This window comes from Rattus rattus, chromosome 14 (genome assembly GCF_011064425.1).
Source record: "Rattus rattus isolate New Zealand chromosome 14, Rrattus_CSIRO_v1, whole genome shotgun sequence".
In the NCBI taxonomy this organism is placed as follows: Eukaryota; Metazoa; Chordata; class Mammalia; order Rodentia; family Muridae; genus Rattus; species Rattus rattus.
Window position 1 is genome coordinate 28,635,508 of NC_046167.1, and position 18,340 is coordinate 28,653,847.

Here is an 18,340-nt window from a genome sequence, read left to right on the forward strand (position 1 = left end):
GTCTTTCTAGGTCTGGGTTACCTCACTCAATATCATTCTTTCTAGTCTCATCCATCTATCTGCAACTTTCGTGATAATTGCTTTTCTTGCCAGATGGTGAGTATTCCACAGTGTATATGCAACTGTTGTAGAGGTGACCAATTGCCTTCTGATTAGATTTGAAGGCCACTCCATGGGAGAGAACCTATTTATTCTACTGTAAGTTCAGTTAACAACCTGACGGGGCGGATCATAGGCTCAAGAGAAGAACTTCTTGACACTTAACTACACTGACAACATCAACCTGCATTCTAAGCATCTGCACTTATACACAAAAGTTGTTCTCACTCTTAGCCAAAGACACCTCTCTTTGAAATAAAGTGTGATGAATGCAGAGATGCATGGGGCTGTCAAAGATGATTATTGAGAGCTCCCTGCTAAGAGGCTTGGGGAACCATTGTAGAAGGTGAGGGGCAAGAAGTATGTGAGAGGCAGAAGATAGGGTGAAGGGCTAAAAATTGCTGTCCCCTGGGATTAGACACAGTCATTTCCACCATGAACTCACAGTAGTGGGGCTATACAAGACTTGACTTAATGAAGTCATGGATGGATGAGGAGCCCATATGATGCTCCCCCTTATGGCTGAACTATTAGCTATGCATAGATCCAGGTATAGGGGGAGTCATAATCTTCAGGTTTGTTCAATTATTGAGTGCACCAAGCTTCAACAGATAGCTCCAAATCCATGTTAACACAAATGGCCAAGGGTTAACTCAGTGATTTATAAAACAACAGAAAAAAATCATGAATATGAGAGGGACATTCGTAGGGAAGAAATCAAGGTATATAGGAAGGTAGTAGCAGATGGGAAAGGGTTGAGGATGAGAGTGTGTCAGTAGGAATTGTGTGGAAGTGTGATATTACTTGCAAAATTAATTTTAAAAATAGATTTAAAATATACAAACTGTAGCCAAGCCTCCCCTCACATTCTGTTGTTGTATGTTAATGATAATTGTCCCCAGAGATACAAACTAAGTCTAATAGGATTGAGGAAAGTAATGGTCATTGTTACAGACTCCGGTGTATGATGTTCAAAGGATGAAGTATAAAAGTTGAAAGGGGTTTGGGGACATGAAGAGTAGCATATTTGAGGTATTCCATGCCCACCTAGTAGGAGTTCCCTTAAAGAGAAAAGTTAAGCTACACTCATGAAATAGTCTCTCCCTAAGGTGAAGAATTTGGTATAAAATCTCCACCTGGTGCCCTGCTGTAGTGCTACAAGATGCTGTGCTTCTTAAAATGAATGGTCCTGGGAAGAAAGGAAAGGGGGGAAGGGGAAAGAAGAAAAGAGGGAGGGAAGAAGAACACGTATGTATCCATGCATGACAGTATGGCCTTGTGGCCTGTGCACTTGTAAACGCCCTACTTCACAGCAGTCTATGTCCCATCCCAACACGACAGCAATAAACCTTCCTAAGCTTTCAGAAGGAGCGTTCAGAGGGCAGCAACTTGTATTGTTTTTAAGTCTGAACCCTTGTGTCTAGTAGAGTCAGCTTTTCTCCCCCTTGATTAACTCACATGCAAACAAGGTATATATTCAATACATGACAGTTACTATCCCAGAAGTGTCTCTTACCCACACTGCTAGCTAATCTCTTTAGTAGCTATTCCAGTTAGATGTATTTTGATCCCACCCCACATCCCTCTATTACAGCTTTACCCAGTGTCGTCGTATCCTCACTATTTTCTGCCTGCATGATTTTCTAAAGCAAAAATCCCATTATGCCACTCTCTTGTTTAAATTCCCCAGGGTCTTGATAACAATGAAAGGGCAAAGATTTAAACACACACTTCCCAGAAGAAAATCCACAAATGTGGCTGTCCTAAGAACACAGAAAGCCATTCAGATTTATCAGCCAACAGAGAAAGGCAAATTGAAACTACACAGAGATGCCACTATATACACTTGCTGGCCAAAAGGGCAGACTGACCTTCAGCAAGGATGTGAAGCAATCAGAAGTCTTGCTGTTGTATGGAAGGAAAGGAAAGTGGTGCTGGACAGAAATTCTGCTGGTTCCTAAGCACCATGATGGGCAGCCTTCCATTCTTTTAGATTTACCAAAGAGATGTGGAAGCATCTGGTCATGTAAAGACATCTACACTACTATTTATCTTAGTATTATTTATAATAGTTCAAACTGAAGTCAATGTAAGTGTCTACAAAATTATTATCTGTCCAACTACACGGAGTAAAAAATCCCACATTAGAAGGGAATAAGCCAATGAAATATGCAATATTGTGGATTACTATTTCCATTCCAGTTATCCTGAATTCAAGAAATGGAATATAGAAAATATGCTGTATGATTCTGCATATAGAATTTTCAAAGTAATCTACAGCATGGAAGGCAGATCAGCAGAGGCAAAGCTTAGGGAAGGAAGGGTAGGTATGACAGAAAGGGGCACAAAGAACTTGTAAGAATGGTTGATTCAGATGGTCATTCGAATTCTGGTAATGACTTCTAAGATAGGTCAAGTTGATCAAAGTATACCTTTATATATGGTATCATTTCTCATAATTCAGTGTACTTCCATGTAGTTTTAAATAATTAGATATGTTCTCTGAAAGAAAAATTAAGATTGAGTGTAGAGACTTGGCTTTCGGGCAAGATAACCTAATTCTTTTTTTAAAATCCATTCCTGGCTGAATATTGAAGCTCCCCTCCAGCCTAGGAGCCTCTCAGCACCTCAGATGCATCCATTCGTGCTAGCAAGGCTGCATTCTAATTATGCTATTTGATTTATCTAGTCATGCCTCTTCGTTTCTGAAAGTTTAGTTCAGAAATATTTTATTTCCCAGTTTCCTCCCTCCGGCCTGTGGCGTGTGGCATCCGAAGAGTTCATGACAAGGTGAGAGAACTAAGGGATTCACTGGGCCTGACAGAACAGGACCACTGGGCAGCCTATAGAAGTGCTACTCTTGGCACTGAGAGGTAAGATAGGAAGGGCACCAAGGGTGGGTTGGTTCTTGCACAGAAGCGTCCCCTCTTCTGTGTGAGATGTGCTGAGAACTCCCTCAGTCTTCTTAAATTAGGAGGCAGAGTTGTCTATAAAGAGTACATCCTTGGATAGTCTAGTAGCTTTATTTTTATTTACTATTATCCCCAGTGACTGGCATAGGCTAACACATGGATTCTCTGTCTTTGGTCTTATATGCCCTGATACTGTGGCCAAAGTGGCCTGAGTGATTATTATTGTCTGAATAATCCAGAGCATATCTGGCTTGAGGTGGTGTCTGCTGTGGTCTCCAGATTGAGGCACAGGGCTCAGCCCTGTCCAGTGGCTTTCTTCCATAAACTGGCTTTATTTTCAGACGGGTTCTCCACTAGAAGTTGCAAACCATCTGGACCAAGAGCCATTTCCAACAGCTGGAAGAATAGGAGGTTTCTGGGAACTTGATGGAGGCCTGGTGTTTGCTTCAACTGACAAAAGTGTTCTGGGCTCCAACCCCAGATCTGAGGTGCCTACAATTACGGAAGGGAGTGGTCGAGTGAGACAGTGGTATTTGAGTTTGCCAGAGAGCCTGTTAAAACACAACTTCCCGGCTTCTGGAGCCCACCGCAGAGTGTGATTCAGGGAAGTCTGGGAGCCACATTTTTAGCAAGGCTTCAAGACTTGCTAAAGACTGTCAATCCTAGAACTGGCTGTGAGAACCAACTTGGATAAGGGAACTCATGTCTGCGCGGCCTGGCTGGTATCTGTGAATCCTGTTGTCTAAGTTCAGACTGAAGGCACACGTTAAGCTGGATGGTATTGGAGATGGAAGCCATCCTGGGAATGTTAGTAACTAGAGAGGAGGACGAGAGCATGCCCTCAACATGTGGAAACAGCATGGAGGGATCTGTCTACAAACCAAAAAGAGAACACTTTCCGAGGACTCAATGGGTGGATTTTGGTTACAGGCTTTGTATTAGAGTTCTCAAGAGTCACAGAACTTATGAGTAGTCTCTATATAGTAAGGGAATTTGTTGATGAATTACAGTCTGTAGTCCAACTCCCCTACAATGATCAACAGCAGCTGTGCATGGAAGTCCAAGGATCTAGCAGTGGCTCAGTCCCACAAGGCAGGCAGGCAAAGAAGAGAGCATATTCCTTTTCCAATGTCCTTATGTAAGTCTCTTTATGTATGTCCCAGATTAAAGGTGTGTACCACCATGCCTGGATCTGGGACTTCCTTTGTCCCAGATGACCTTGAACTCAGAGATCTCCTTGTCTTAGTCTCCTGGGATTCATAGCCACTATGCCTCAAGATCTCCATGCCAAGATCCAGGTCAGAAACTTGTACCTCCCAGCCTCAAGATCAAGATCACAGGTGAGCCTTTCAATTCTGGATTGTAGTTCATTCCAGATATAGTCAAGTTTGACAACCAGGAATAGTCACTACAGGCTTCTAGGACAGCAAGAAGCAACTGTCTGTTGTCCAAGCTGCCCTGTGCTTGATAGTGTTTCAATAGCAAACTGACAAGGATGTGGGGGAAAAATGGAAACCATATTGCCCATGAGCATGTAAAATGATACACCCACTCTGGAAAACTGCAGTATTCAAAGCAAACACATGAACACCATAGCTCTGAGCAAATGCACTCCTGACCATTTATATCAGGAAAAATTATATGTCTACAAGGAGTACGAATAATTCATTGTAACATTCAGGTGCCTAAGAGCACATTACAAGTTAGCCAGAAGAACTGACTCTGTATTGTGGGTAGGAAGTAGAAAAGGACTTTACTAGGGTTCCTTCCAGTTTCACTATACAGACCCTGCCTGCTCCGCATGTGGGCCGTAGGACAGCCCCACCCCAACCCCCACCTTCATGGATCTCCATCTGGAAGCCCAGGATGCAGAGGACCTGACACTGGAGCACACCACCTGGCCAGAGTACCACACCTCCTCCACTAAGGGAGGCAGTGGCCATGGATAGGCCAGGGGAATAGGGGTGGGCTGGAGAGAGAGGCAGTCTGTGCCAGCATGCACTGTACATGTGCCCTCTGCTCCCTCTGTGAATCCTGCTGCTGTGCCCTGACCTCTTGTCCAGGATGCCATTGTTCACATGGCTCTGATCTTCCTCTAGGCCCTGGGTTAAAATGGGTTCTTTAAAATGGCTCTGCAACTTCTGGCCAATGAGCTTGTTGGTCGCCATGATAAACCTGCAGGTTTTACTTCATTTTATTGTTTGTTTTTTGTTTTGTTTTGTTTTACCTCTCCTTTTGTAAAAAAAAAAAAAAAAAATTATTTTTTTTTTTACTTATTCGCTTTATATCCCACTCACTGACCCTTTTCTCCCAGTCAACCCCTCCCACAATCCTTTCCTCATCCCCTTCTCCTTTTGGCGGGTTGAGACTCCTCTGGTTATTCCCCACCCCGGCCTTCAAGTCTCTGCAAGGCTGGGGCACTTCCTCTCCCACTAAGGCCAGACAAGGTGGCCCAGCTAATAGAACATATCCCACATACAGGCAACGGCCATTTTGATAGCCTCTGCTCCAGGAGCTCACTTAGGATCCACGTGACGGTAAAGCTGTTCATTTGCTACACATGATCAGGGAGGTTTTGATTGTGTTCTTGCAGTGTTTCTGTAGGTCAGATCTTTCTCCTTAGCCCACAGGAGTGTACTATTAGGGTCGCACAGGAGGTACTATTTGCCTCTCTGTTCTCTTCATCTTATGATGAGGCCTCCTGAAGGAAGTCTAAAGTCTGCCTGAGAACCTGACGCTCACCTACTTATTGTGTTCCTTAGGAGATATACTTTCAAGGTGGCTGGCTCTCTTATTTTCGTAGACAGTCCACTGTGGCAGTGAGAATTTTTCATGGTGGATCTTCTCCACCACGAAGGCCAGAGGCTGCTTTTTGTTTCTTGTCCCAACTTTTGTACTTGACATACAATTTGTATTTGTTGAACCTGCTCTAATCCCAGGCCATTGGGAGCCTCTTCTCTGAATCTTCCTTGTTTTCTCCTCTTCTCTTCTCTTCTCCTTTTCTGATCAGCAGCCTTTCTCCATAGTCTTGGAATCATGTGCTTCAGGCCATGTCAGAGTGAAAGCCAAAGCAAAAGTCACTTAAGAAAGCACCCCTGCCACTCATGTTGGTGTGGTTCGGAAAGAAGAAGGAGGAAAGTCAGGAAGCAACCAGACATGTGCTGGCATTGGGTCCCAGTTGGGTCCTCTCATATATACCCACCCATAATCTGAGGCCATTGGCTGGAAGTTTGGGACATCCTGAGTCCATCGCTGAGCCTTTTCAACCAATGCTGTGAGGACCATGCGTGCACGGGTAGTCAGGGTATCATCCTGGCCCTCAAAGGCCATTCCCATATCAAGTTCACCATGGTTACAGCTGGACCAACACAAGGTTATACTCACTCAGGAAAGCCCTTGGGTTAGACTCTTAGGAGTCTTATCTCTCCTCTTAAGCTTGCAGTGCTGGCTGATCCCACATTAGCAGCCATAGTTGGAGACATTGTGCTGAGTATTGCCATAGCTATAACGGAAGTTCTTCTAGCTTGTGTTTGGCCCAGTACTGGTCTCCAAGTATACTGACTGCAAGGTGGTCTGAGATCCCTGGATGAAGCCTCTGTAGCTCCCAGCACCGTGACAAGGGGCGTTGTGATGTTAGAAGCTGCCCTGCTTCTCTACTGTCTGAAGCTGTGAATTGGTAACCTTTGTATGTTTTAGAAAGAAAAAAAGAACTCTGAAGTTCTTTTGAAATTTTATTTTGAGACTTCAGTCACGTATCTACCAAGTTATCATAATAAGGCAACTGGAAAACAATCAGAATTTGGGAGATTGTAAAAACATCTTGTGACCTTCAGTCAGGGTGTCTATGAGGAATACAAGCTCAGACTATGAGCTGCTTTCCTGGAGGCACAGAAAGCAACACAGTGATCGCCGTCCTGACCAATCGATGCTGGACTGGGGTTCTTAGCAGCTTCTCACACAGCTTTTCTGGAATCCCCCAGGGAGCCCACGGTGCCTTGACCACAGTATGGCCTTGACCATGAGCTCCTCCCTTAACTTACCAAGCTTTCTACCATCTGACCTTTATGGCTAGTAAATGTGTCTTTGTGCATAAACTTATCCATTCCTTATACTCATTGTAGTTACACAGTTAAATTAAACACTACAGGACTACCGAAAGTAATGAATGGTGCTTATGAAAAGAGCAGAGTTTTCCCTCTCTATGTATAAAAACATCCAATGCTTTGAAAAGGCTTGATAAAGGTCAGTTGTTTTATAGCTGGTCTCAAACTATAAAAATTAGGGCAAGCCGTAAAAATGTAAAAAACGATTCATATCTCATATATTTCATATAATCTTTTAAATTCTTACTCTGTGCTATAATGTACAAAAAGAGAACTTTGGGATGTGGCTTAGTCGTAGAGCGCTTGAGTAGTGTGCAAGCGGCCCTAGGTTTGGTCCCAATCACTGCAAAAATAAAATCATAGTGAGACCAGCACGATGGCTTCACAGGTAAAGCCTCATGACGTGAGGTCAAGCTCAGGGACCCACAGAGTGGCAGAAGAGAGTTGATTCCCACAAGCTGTCCTCTGATCTATACGCAGGCACCATAGTGTGTGTGCACAAATATGTACACACACATACCACACACACACACACACACACACACACAACTTTTAAATTATATAATAATATTAAATACAATAAAAGGTCAAAAAAAGAAACTGAACGTCCCACATGCCCTGATGCTAAGGTTTATGTGAAAAAAAATATATATAAAGAAGGCTATGGATTCGTACCAAATTGTGTTATTGAGCAGTAGATAAATTAAAATATTTAAAATATTTGCTAATAATTTTTTATCCCTTTACGTTTCCTTTGGAATCAAGTTGACTCTAGCAGGTGGCCCTACTGTGTTAGAGAAGAAGTTTTCATTTCTGTCTTGAGAAAGCTTTTTGTTGATTGGCCACTGGCCTGGATATCCAATCTGCGGGAGTCTTTCAACACTGAAATTCTTCACAGGCTATGTCTGAGCCAGAGAAAGCAGGAATTGCTATAGCAGCAGACGACTCAGGTCTGAGCCCCCTCTGCTCATCCATTCTAACACCGTAGGTCACGCATTAGTGACAAGACAAATGGGAGACAGGATACATCTGTATTTGCAGAGAAATCATGAAACTGGCAGATTAGTATTGATGAGACTGGCTGTCTAGTGTTTATGAAAGGGCCGTTCTCATCCCCTCCCAGAGACATCCCACCAGTGTGAGGTGGGGAGAGGCTTTGCTGACCTCACTGGACCATGGATCAAGATTGCCGTTTGCTCTAACTCATGATTTTTAATGACACGAGCCAATAAATGCCCTTTACTGATGGAATTTTTGTTTTCTATTTGTTTCCGAGCAGATAAAAGGAGCAACTTCTTTGCAGGGAATCTGGTGGGAGGTGATGTCTAAAAGGGAATTTAAAAGCTCACCCAAGGAGCTGGAGAAATGACTCAGAAGTTAAGAGTTCTAGTTGCTCTTCCACAGGATCGGGGTTCAATTCTCAGCACCCCCACGGCAGCTCACAACTATCTATGACTACGGCTGTAGGGGAGTTCAATACCCTCTTGTGACCTCTGCAAGCATAAGATATTTGAGTTACCACATACTAATATACATATACCCATGCGGATACAAAATTAAAATTTGAAAAATTAAAACTCTCAATGAGACAACCTGCCTGTCTTATTCCTTAGAGAAATTTTGAAAGATATGTTATTGCTTTTTTTTTTTTTTTTTATTTCTAGTTGGGGCATTTCAAACACAGATATTTTAATGCACCGCTGATCTGTTAGTGCCCCTCCCAGGCTGATGCTATCAAGTGGCCCAGCTGGACTTCCATTTATTCTGCCTCTGATGTTGTAAATCTGCTGTGCCCATAGGCCAGTGGATGAATTACGGTAAGACAGCCAGACTATAAGCCAAATGGGCCCTTTTAAAAGTGTGTGTGCTTGGAGGGACCCATGGCTCCAGCTGCATATGTAGCAGAGGATGGCCTTGTCTGGCATCAAGGGCAGGCTCTTGGTCCTGTGAAGGCTTGATGCCCCAGTGTAAGGGAGCACTAGGGCGGTGGGACAGGAGTGGGTGTGTGGGTTGGGTGGTTTTCGGAGAGGAAGCCAGGAAAGAGGATAACATTTGAAGTGTAAATAAACAAAATAACCAATAAAAAATGTGAAAAAAAAGAAATATCATTGAAAAAAAAGTGTGTATTAACAAAACGAATCCGGGATCCCGGCCCGCAGCAGCTCTCTGCTCCCAAAACCCGTGGGAGAGAGACCTCACCGCCTGGTGAGGTGGGCACTCCTGAGGCTGCAGAGCGGAAGAGACCACCAACACTGCCCACCCCTGCCCACATCCCTGGCCCAAGAGGAAACTGTATAAGGCCTCTGGGCTGCCGTGGGAGAGGGCCCAGGAGAGGCAGGAGCCCTGCCTGAGACACCGCCGGAACCTGAAGGAAACAGACCGGATAAACAGTTCTCTGCACCCAAATCCCGTGGGAGGGAGAGCTAAACCTTCAGAGAGGCAGACACGCCTGCGAAACCAGAAGAGACTGCTCTCTGCACACATTACTGATTCCAGAGGAAAACACCGGAGGCCATCTGAACCCTGGCGACGGAGGCTCCCGAAGAGGCGGGCAGATCTTCCCTTTCGTTGCTGCCACCTGCAGAGAACCCGTGGGCAGCACTGTGGCCAAGAACTTGAGCCTCGGGACCACAGGTAAGACCAACTTTTCTGCTTGAGTTACCTGCCTGGTAACTCAAGACACAGGCCCACAGGAACAGCTGAAGACCTGTAGAGGGCAAAACTACACACACGAAAGCAGAACACTCTGTCCCCATAACTGGCTGAAAGAAACAGGAAAACAGGTCTGTGCACTCCTGACACACAGGCTTATAGGACAGTCTAGCCACTGTCAGAAATAGCAGAACAAAGTAACACTAGAGATAATCTGATGGCGAGAGGCAAGCTTATGAACAAAAAGCAACAGAAACCAAGACTACATGGCATCATTGAGCCCAATTCTCCCACCAAAACAAGCATGGAATATCCAAACACACCAGAAAAGCAAGATCTAGTTTCAAAATCATATTTGATCATGATGCTGAGGACTTCAAGAAAGACGGAAGAACTCCCTTAGAGAACAAGTAGAAGCCACAGAGAGGAATCCAAAAAATCTGAAAGAATTCCAGGAAAACACAATCAAACAGTTGAAGGAATTAAAAAATGGAAATAGAAGCAATCAAGAAAGAACACATGAAATAACCCTGGATATAGAAAAAACCAAAAGAAGAGACAAGGAGCTGTAGATACAAGCTTCACCAACAGAATACAAGAGATGGAAGAGAGAATCTCAGAGCAGAAGATTCCATAGAAATCATTGACTCAACTGTCAAAGATAATGTAAATCGGAAAAAGCTACTGGTCCAAAAACATACAGGAAATCCAGGACTAAATGAGAAGATCAAACCTAAGGAATAGAAGAGAGTGAAGACCCACAGCTCAAAGGACCAGTAAATATCTTCAACAAAATCATAGAAGAAAACTTCCTTAACCTAAAGAAAGAGATACCCATAAGCATACAAGAAGCCTACAGAACTCCAAATAGATTGGACTAGAAAAGAAACTCCTCCGATCACATAATATTCAAAACACCAAACGCACAAAATAAAGAAAAAATATTAAAAGCAGTAAGGGAAAAAGGTCAAGTAACATATAAAGACAGACCTATCAGAATCACACCAGACTTCTCGCCAGAAGCTATGAAGGCCAGAAGATCCTGGACTGAAGTCATACAGACCCTAAGAGAACACAAATGCCAGCCCAGGCTACTGTATCCTGCAAAACTCTCAATTAACATAGATGGAGAAACCAAGATATTCCATGACAAAACCAAATTTACACAATATCTTTCTACAAATCCAGCACTACAAAGGATAATAAATGGTAAAGCCCAACATAAGGAGGCAAGCTATACCCAAGAAGAGGCAAGAAACTAATCGTCTTGGCAACAAAACAAAGAGAAGAAAAGCACACAAACACAACCTCACATCCAAATATGAATATAACAGGAAGCAATAATCACTATTCCTTAATATCTCTAAACATCAATGGCCTCAACTCCCCAATAAAAAGACATAGATTAACAAACTGGATACGCAACGAGGACCCTGCATTCTGCTGCCTACAGGAAACACACCTCAGAGACAAAGACAGACACTACCTAAGAGTAAAGGCTGGGAAACAACTTTCCAAGCAAATGGTCGAAGAAGCAAGCTGGAGTAGCCATTCTAATATCAAACAAAGTCAATTTTCAACTAAAAGTCATCAAAAAAGATAAGGAAGGACACTTTATATTTCATCAAAGAAAAAATCCACCAAGATGAACTCTCAGTAAATATCTCATGCCCCCCAAATACAAGGGCACCTCCATAAAAAGAAACCTCACCAAAGCTCAAAACACACATTGCACCTCACACAATAATAGTAGGAGATTTCAACACCCCACTCTCATCAATGGACAGATCATGGAAACAGAAATTAAACAGAGACGTAGACAGACTAAGAGAAGTCATGAGCCAAATGGACTTAACGGATATTTATAGAACGTTCTACCCTAAAGCAAAAGGATATACGTTCTTCTCAGCTCCTCATGGTACTTTCTCCAAAATTGACCATATAATTGGTCAAAAAACAGTCCTCAACAGGTACAGAAAGATAGAAATAATCCCATGCGTGCTATCGGACCACCACGGCCTAAAGCTGGTCTTCAACTAACAATAAGGGAAGAATGCCCACATATACGGAAATTAAACAATGCCACTCAATGATACAATTGGTCAGAAGAAAAAAGAAAGAATTAAAAACTTTTAGAATTTAATGAAAATGAAGGTACAATATACCCAAACTTATGGGACACAATGAAAGCTGTGCTAAGAGGAAAACTCATAGCGCTGAGTTTTTGAAAGAAACAGGAAGAGCATAAACCAAAGCTTGACAGCACCTAAAAGCTTCTAGAACAAAAAAGAAGCAAATACACCCAGGAGGAGTAGAAGGCAGGAAATAATCAAACTCAGAGCTGAAATCAAATTCAAGCAGAAACAAAAAGGACCATAGAAAGAATCAACAGAACCAAAAGTTGGTTCTTTGAGAAAATCAACAAGATAGATAAACCCCCTAGCCAGAATAACGAGAGGACACAGAGAGTGTGTCGAAATTAACAAAATCAGAAATGAAAAGGGAGACATAACTACAGATTCAGAGGAAATTCAAAAAATCATCAGATCTTACTATAAAAGCCTATATTCAACAAAACTTGAAAATCTGCAGGAAATGGATAACTTCCTAGACAGATACCAGGTACCGAAGTTAAATCAGGAACAGATAAACCAGTTAAACAACCCCATAACTCCTAAGGAAATAGAAGCAGTCATTAAAGGTCTCCCAACCAAAAAGAGCCCAGGTCCAGACGGGTTTAGTGCAGAATTCTATCAGACCTTCATAGAAGACCTCATACCAATATTATCCAAACTATTCCACAAAATTAAAACAGATGATCACTACCAACACCTTCTAAATACAATTAAGCCACAATTACCTATACCTAAACCACAAAGACCCAACAAAGAAAGAGAAATTCAGACCAATTTCCCATAGAACATAATTTAAAAAATGCCCTTACAAAAATTTGCAAACCGAATCGAGCACATCAAACAATCATCCACCATGATCAAGTGAGGTTTATCCCAGGCATGCAGGGATGGTTTAATATATACTGAAAACCATCAACGTGATCCATCATATAAACAAACTGAAAGAACAAAACCACATGATCATTTCATTAGATGCTGATAAAGCATTTGACAAAATTCAACACCCCTTCATGATAAAAGTCCTGGAAAGAATAGGAATTCAAGGCCCATACCTAAACATAGTAAAAGCCATATACAGCAAACCAGTGGCTAACATTAAATAAAAATGGAGAGAAACTTGAAGCAATCCCACCAAAATCAGGGGACTAGACAAGGCTGTCCACTTTCCCTACTTATTCAATATAGTTCTTAAAGTTCTAGCCAGAGCAATCAGACAACAAAGAGGTCAAGAGGATACAGATCGAAAAGAAGAAGTCAAAATATCACTATTTGCAGATGATATGATAGTATATTTAAGGATCCCAAAAGTTCCAGCAGAGAACTACTAAACCTGATAAACAACTTCAGCAAAGTGGCTGGGTATAAAATTAACTCAAATAAATCAGTAGCCTTCCTCTACACAAAAGAGAAACAGGCCGAGAAAGAAATTAGGGAAATGACACCCTTCATAATAGATCCAAATAATATAAAGTACCTCGTGACTTTAACCAAGCAAGTAAAAAGATCTTGTAACAAGAACTTCAAGACACTGAAGAAAGAAATTGAAGAAGACCTCAGAAGGTGGAAAGATCTCCCATGCTCATGGATTGGCAGGATTAATATAGTAAAAATGGCCATTTTACCAAAAGCGATCTACAGATTCAATGCAATCCCCATCAAAAATACCAATCCAATTCTTCAAAGAGTTAGATGAACAATTTGCAAATTCATCTGAATAACAAAAAACCCAGGATAGCTAAAACTATCCTCAACAATAAAAAAGGACTTCAGGGGGAATCACTATCCCTGAACTCAAGCAGTATTACAGAGCAATAGTGATAAAACTGCATGGTATTGGTACAGAGACAGACAGATAGACCAATGGAACAGAATTGAAGACCCAGAAATGAACCCACACACCTATGGTCACTTGATTTTGACAAAGGAGCCAAATCCATCCAATGGAAAAAGATACCATTTTCAGCAAATGGTGCTGGTTCAACTGGAGGTCAACATGTAGAAGAATGCAGATCATCCATGCTTATCACCCTGTACAAAGCTTAAGTCCAAGGATCAAGGACCTCCACATCAAACCAGACACACTCAAACTAATAGAAGAAAAACTAGGAAGCATCTGGAACACATGGGCACTGGAAAAAAAATTTCCTGAACAAAACACCAATGGCTTATGCTCTAAGATCAAGAATCGACAAATGGGATCTCTAAAACTGCAAAGCTTGTAAGGCAAAAGGACACTGTGGTTAGGACAAAATGCAACCAACAGATTGGGAAAAGATCTTTACCAATCCTACAACAGATAGAGGCCTTATATCCAAAAATATACAAAGAACTCAAAAATTTAGACCAAGAGGGAGACAAAATAACCCTTATTAAAAATGGGGTTCAGAGCTAAACAAAGAATTCACAGCTGAGGAATGCGAATGGCATTAGTCATCTTTAGTCATCAGGGAAATGCAAATCAAAACAACCCTGAGATTTCACCTCACACCAGTGAGAATGGCTAAGATCAAAAACTCAGGTGACAGCAAATGCTGGCAAGGATGTGGGAGAAAGAGGAACACTCCTCCATTGTTGGTGGGATTGCAGACTGGTACAACCATTCTGGAAATCAGTCCGGAGGTTCCTCAGAAAATTGGACATTGAACTGCCTGAGGATCCAGCTATACCTCTCTTGGGTATATACCCAAAGATGCCCCAACATATATAAAAAAGACACGTGTCCACTATGTTCATCGCAGCCTTATTTATACAGCCCAGAAGCTGGAAAGAACCCAGATGCCCTTCAACAGAGGAATGGATACAGAAAAATGGGTATCTACACAATGGAATATTAATTAGCTATAAAAAAAACAACGCATTTTAAAATTGTAGGCAAATGGTTGAACTGAAAATATCATCCTGAGTGAGCTAACCCAATCACAGAAAGACATACATGGTATGCACTCATTGATAAGTGCTATTAGCCCAAATGCTTGAATTACCCCAGATGCCTAGAACAATGAAAACTCAAGACGGATGATCAAAATGTGAATGCTTCACTCCTTCTTAAAAGGGGAATAAGAATACCCCTGGCAGGGAAGAGAGAGGCAAAGATTAAAAACAGAGACTGAAGGACACCTATTCAGAGCCTGCCCCACATGTGGCCCATATATACAGCCACCCAATTAGATAAGATGGATGAAGCAAAGAAGTGCAGAAGTGTAGATTGCTCCTGAGAGACACAGCCAGAATACAGCAAATACAGAGGCGAATGTGAGCAGCAAACCACTGAACTGAGAATAGGACCCCGCTGAAGGAATCAGAGAAAGAACTGAAGAGCTTGAAGGGGCCTCGAGACCCCATATGTACAACAATGCCAAGCAACCAGAGCTTCCAGGACTAAGCCACTACCTAAAGACTATACATGGACTGACCCTGGACTCTGACCTCATAGGTAGCAATGAATATCCCAGTAAGAGCACCAGTGGAAGGGGAAGCCCTGGTCCTTCTAAGACTGAACCCCAGTGAACTAGACAGTTGGGGGAGGGCGGCAATAGGGGAGGGTGGGGAGGAACACCAAAGGAAGGGAGGGGGGGAGGATGTTTGCCCGAAACCGGGAAAGGGAATAACACTCGGAAATGTATATAAGAAATATTCAAGTTAATAAAAAAAATGTACCATAAAAAAAAAACAACAAAACAAAATGAATCCTCTGTACATACAGTGGCTGAGGAACACTGTCAATATGGCCATCAGCAATCCAGATAAACCGACTTGCTCTGAGCTAAGGCACTGTTTGGGACACTAGGGCTTCCAGGGCAGCATAGATACCTCCCAGTGGATCACAGCAAGACATAACCTGCATCTGTTAACCTAACAGCCCTGGTCCTGCTCATCTTGGGAGCTGTTGTTCACCCCCCTCCGCAGCCCTGCTGAGGTAGTCACACCTGAGAGCGACAGTCAGTCAATGGTGGAGCAAGCTAGGGGCTCATTCTCCTACCCTTTATCTGACTCATGTTGAGTCTCGTCTGATACCTCACTGATGACCTTGGTTCTTGGTATCCTGACTCTTACAGGGATGAGGCAGTGGCTTTCTGGAACTGTAAGTCTCCTGTGCCCTGTTTGCTGTTGAGTCTGTTAGCTGTGTGAAGTTCCCTGCAGCAGGCAGACAGTTTTAAGTACTCATGGCCCCTGTTCTGGGATTGGATCTCGATGTATGCAGTAGATATTCGAGAACTGCAGAAAGAGCAGGTGAAATGTGTGGGTCCCCTGCTGGTGTCTTGCTGAGAGCTTTTGTCTGTCCCATTCTTAGTAAAAATGTTTGTTATTATTTTCCTCAAGTTCTCAACATTTCTCCTGTTTACAGCTCGAAGTTGCACTTCAGCTTGTAAACGGGATTTCTTGTTTTCTAGTTATTATATCTTGGCATGGTGCTTTCCAAACCCCATTTTATTATGTTCCACACTTAAAAAGCCACCTGGACACGCTCCGTTTCTAGTCTTTTTTGTTAAACTATCTTTAAGCCCCCTCGCATGTTTTTGTAATGTGTAAGGCAGACTCTGTTACGACAGAAAAGTTTCAAAAGACTTGTGCAGCTGGGAGCTTTTTGATGATTTCATTTTATAAGTCCTTTGGAATGAACGTGGGCATTAAAAGGCACAATGAATACAGTATCAGTTTAACAAGGTTTGAGTGGCCTTCTTTTTACAGAGAACTTAACATTTCTAGACACTGGGATTCCACCAATGCCTTTCTCTATAATGTGTAAAAAAAACATGAAATTTAGCAGACATATAAAATGAGAAAATAGAAAAGTTGTCATAAATCTTTTGTATTAAAGTGTTTTCAATTGTTTCAGAAGGAAATAGGACTAGAAAGTGCAGGTGCTGTTTGTTAGAGAGGAGGGCTGATGTCTCGATGTAATGAAAGAAACCGAGGCACACCGGTCACACGCTTGTGGGGAACTCTGAGAATTCAGACCCATCTGGCCTCTCCACCAAAGCAGGGTGCACAGGGCCTGCTAAAGCAGTGGAGACTGCACAATGAGGCAGAATTCTCCAGACCCTTCTAAGTGGAGGGCCCAGGTCTGCCCTCGTTGCTGGTCACCAAGCCTCTCCATGTGAGTAGCAAGTAGACATCCTAACAGTGGGCCACCTAAGCTGCCTCTCCATGCTTCTGTGCCTACTCACTATGATGGTGAGCTCAGCCACTAGGACCACCAGCATATTGTTCCAAGAAAGGAGATAAGGTAGCCGTATTACTAGGTCTGGAAAAATTAGATCTCTAAGGTTATTGGGCCTCCCAAGTCCAACATTAGGGATCATCTGTAACATGGGGCAGCCACATTCCCCCCACAATGTTTTCTCTCTCTTGAGGGACTGGGTTTAGGGGATCATTTTTGCTTTAATATCTTGACTTAGAATATTTACATATAATAGGAGAACTTTCTTGGTCAATATGCTTTTTCCCTTCTTTAAATGGTGATATGCTAGTCAGTCATCTGAGCGTCAAGTATTTCTCTAATGCAGTGTCTATAGGAGGTATCCACAGATTTTGTGCTAGTAAGACTCTTCATCATGATGTCTACAGGCATTTTTATTTGGTGAGAGTTCTTAACAATCTCTGTGTGATGACTTTCTAGCACAAGGATTTCAAGGGCATATAGGTGTCACATGTTGATGAGTATCACTACACTGTAATCTCGGAATGCTCTAATTTACATTCGCACAGACTCAAACAATGCTCATACACATTATCACTGTTTCCCTTTAGAGTTTGCAGTTATGCAACTTGGTTATCTAACATTAATATTAAGGAGGGTGTTTCCTGGCAATTCATTTCCATTTCTTATTGTTTTCTGAGTGTCTTGGTAGAGTAGGTTTAGAAAGAAAGCTTAGAGGCAGGGGCTAAAGCACATAATAGTTTCTAGAGAGGGACACCCTGGAGGGAGAGATATGAAATTCTGGATGTCACATACTGCAGTGAAGACTGGGACCCATGGAGATGTATGAGGACAGGTGAAGGGCATAGGGATAGCTTTGCTGGCAAGGAAGGGCAGACGGCATTCTGGGAAAGAGAGGTCAGTGTGAGCTGATTCTCACTGCGAGATGATTGCTGAGCTGTTCTGCTAAGTTGCAGGTAAGCTGCCCACTGGTCATTACTTGTTTTGTGAGTAATTTCATTTGATGATGCTTAATGAAGGGCAAAGGGTCGAAGTAGGACTGTGAATTGGAATATAGCAGGGTTACGATTGCTCTGGGTACTAACTGTAGCACAGCACAGTGATTATCATATGGGACAATCATCCTCTTTTTGGAGGAATGTGTATATGTATTGCGTATGTGTCTGTGTGTATGCATGTTTGCACATACGTACGCATGGTTGCATGTGTAAAGGTGCATCTGTGCACTGGTTTGCATGTGTGAAGGTGAGCGTGTATGTGCACCGGTACTCATGTATG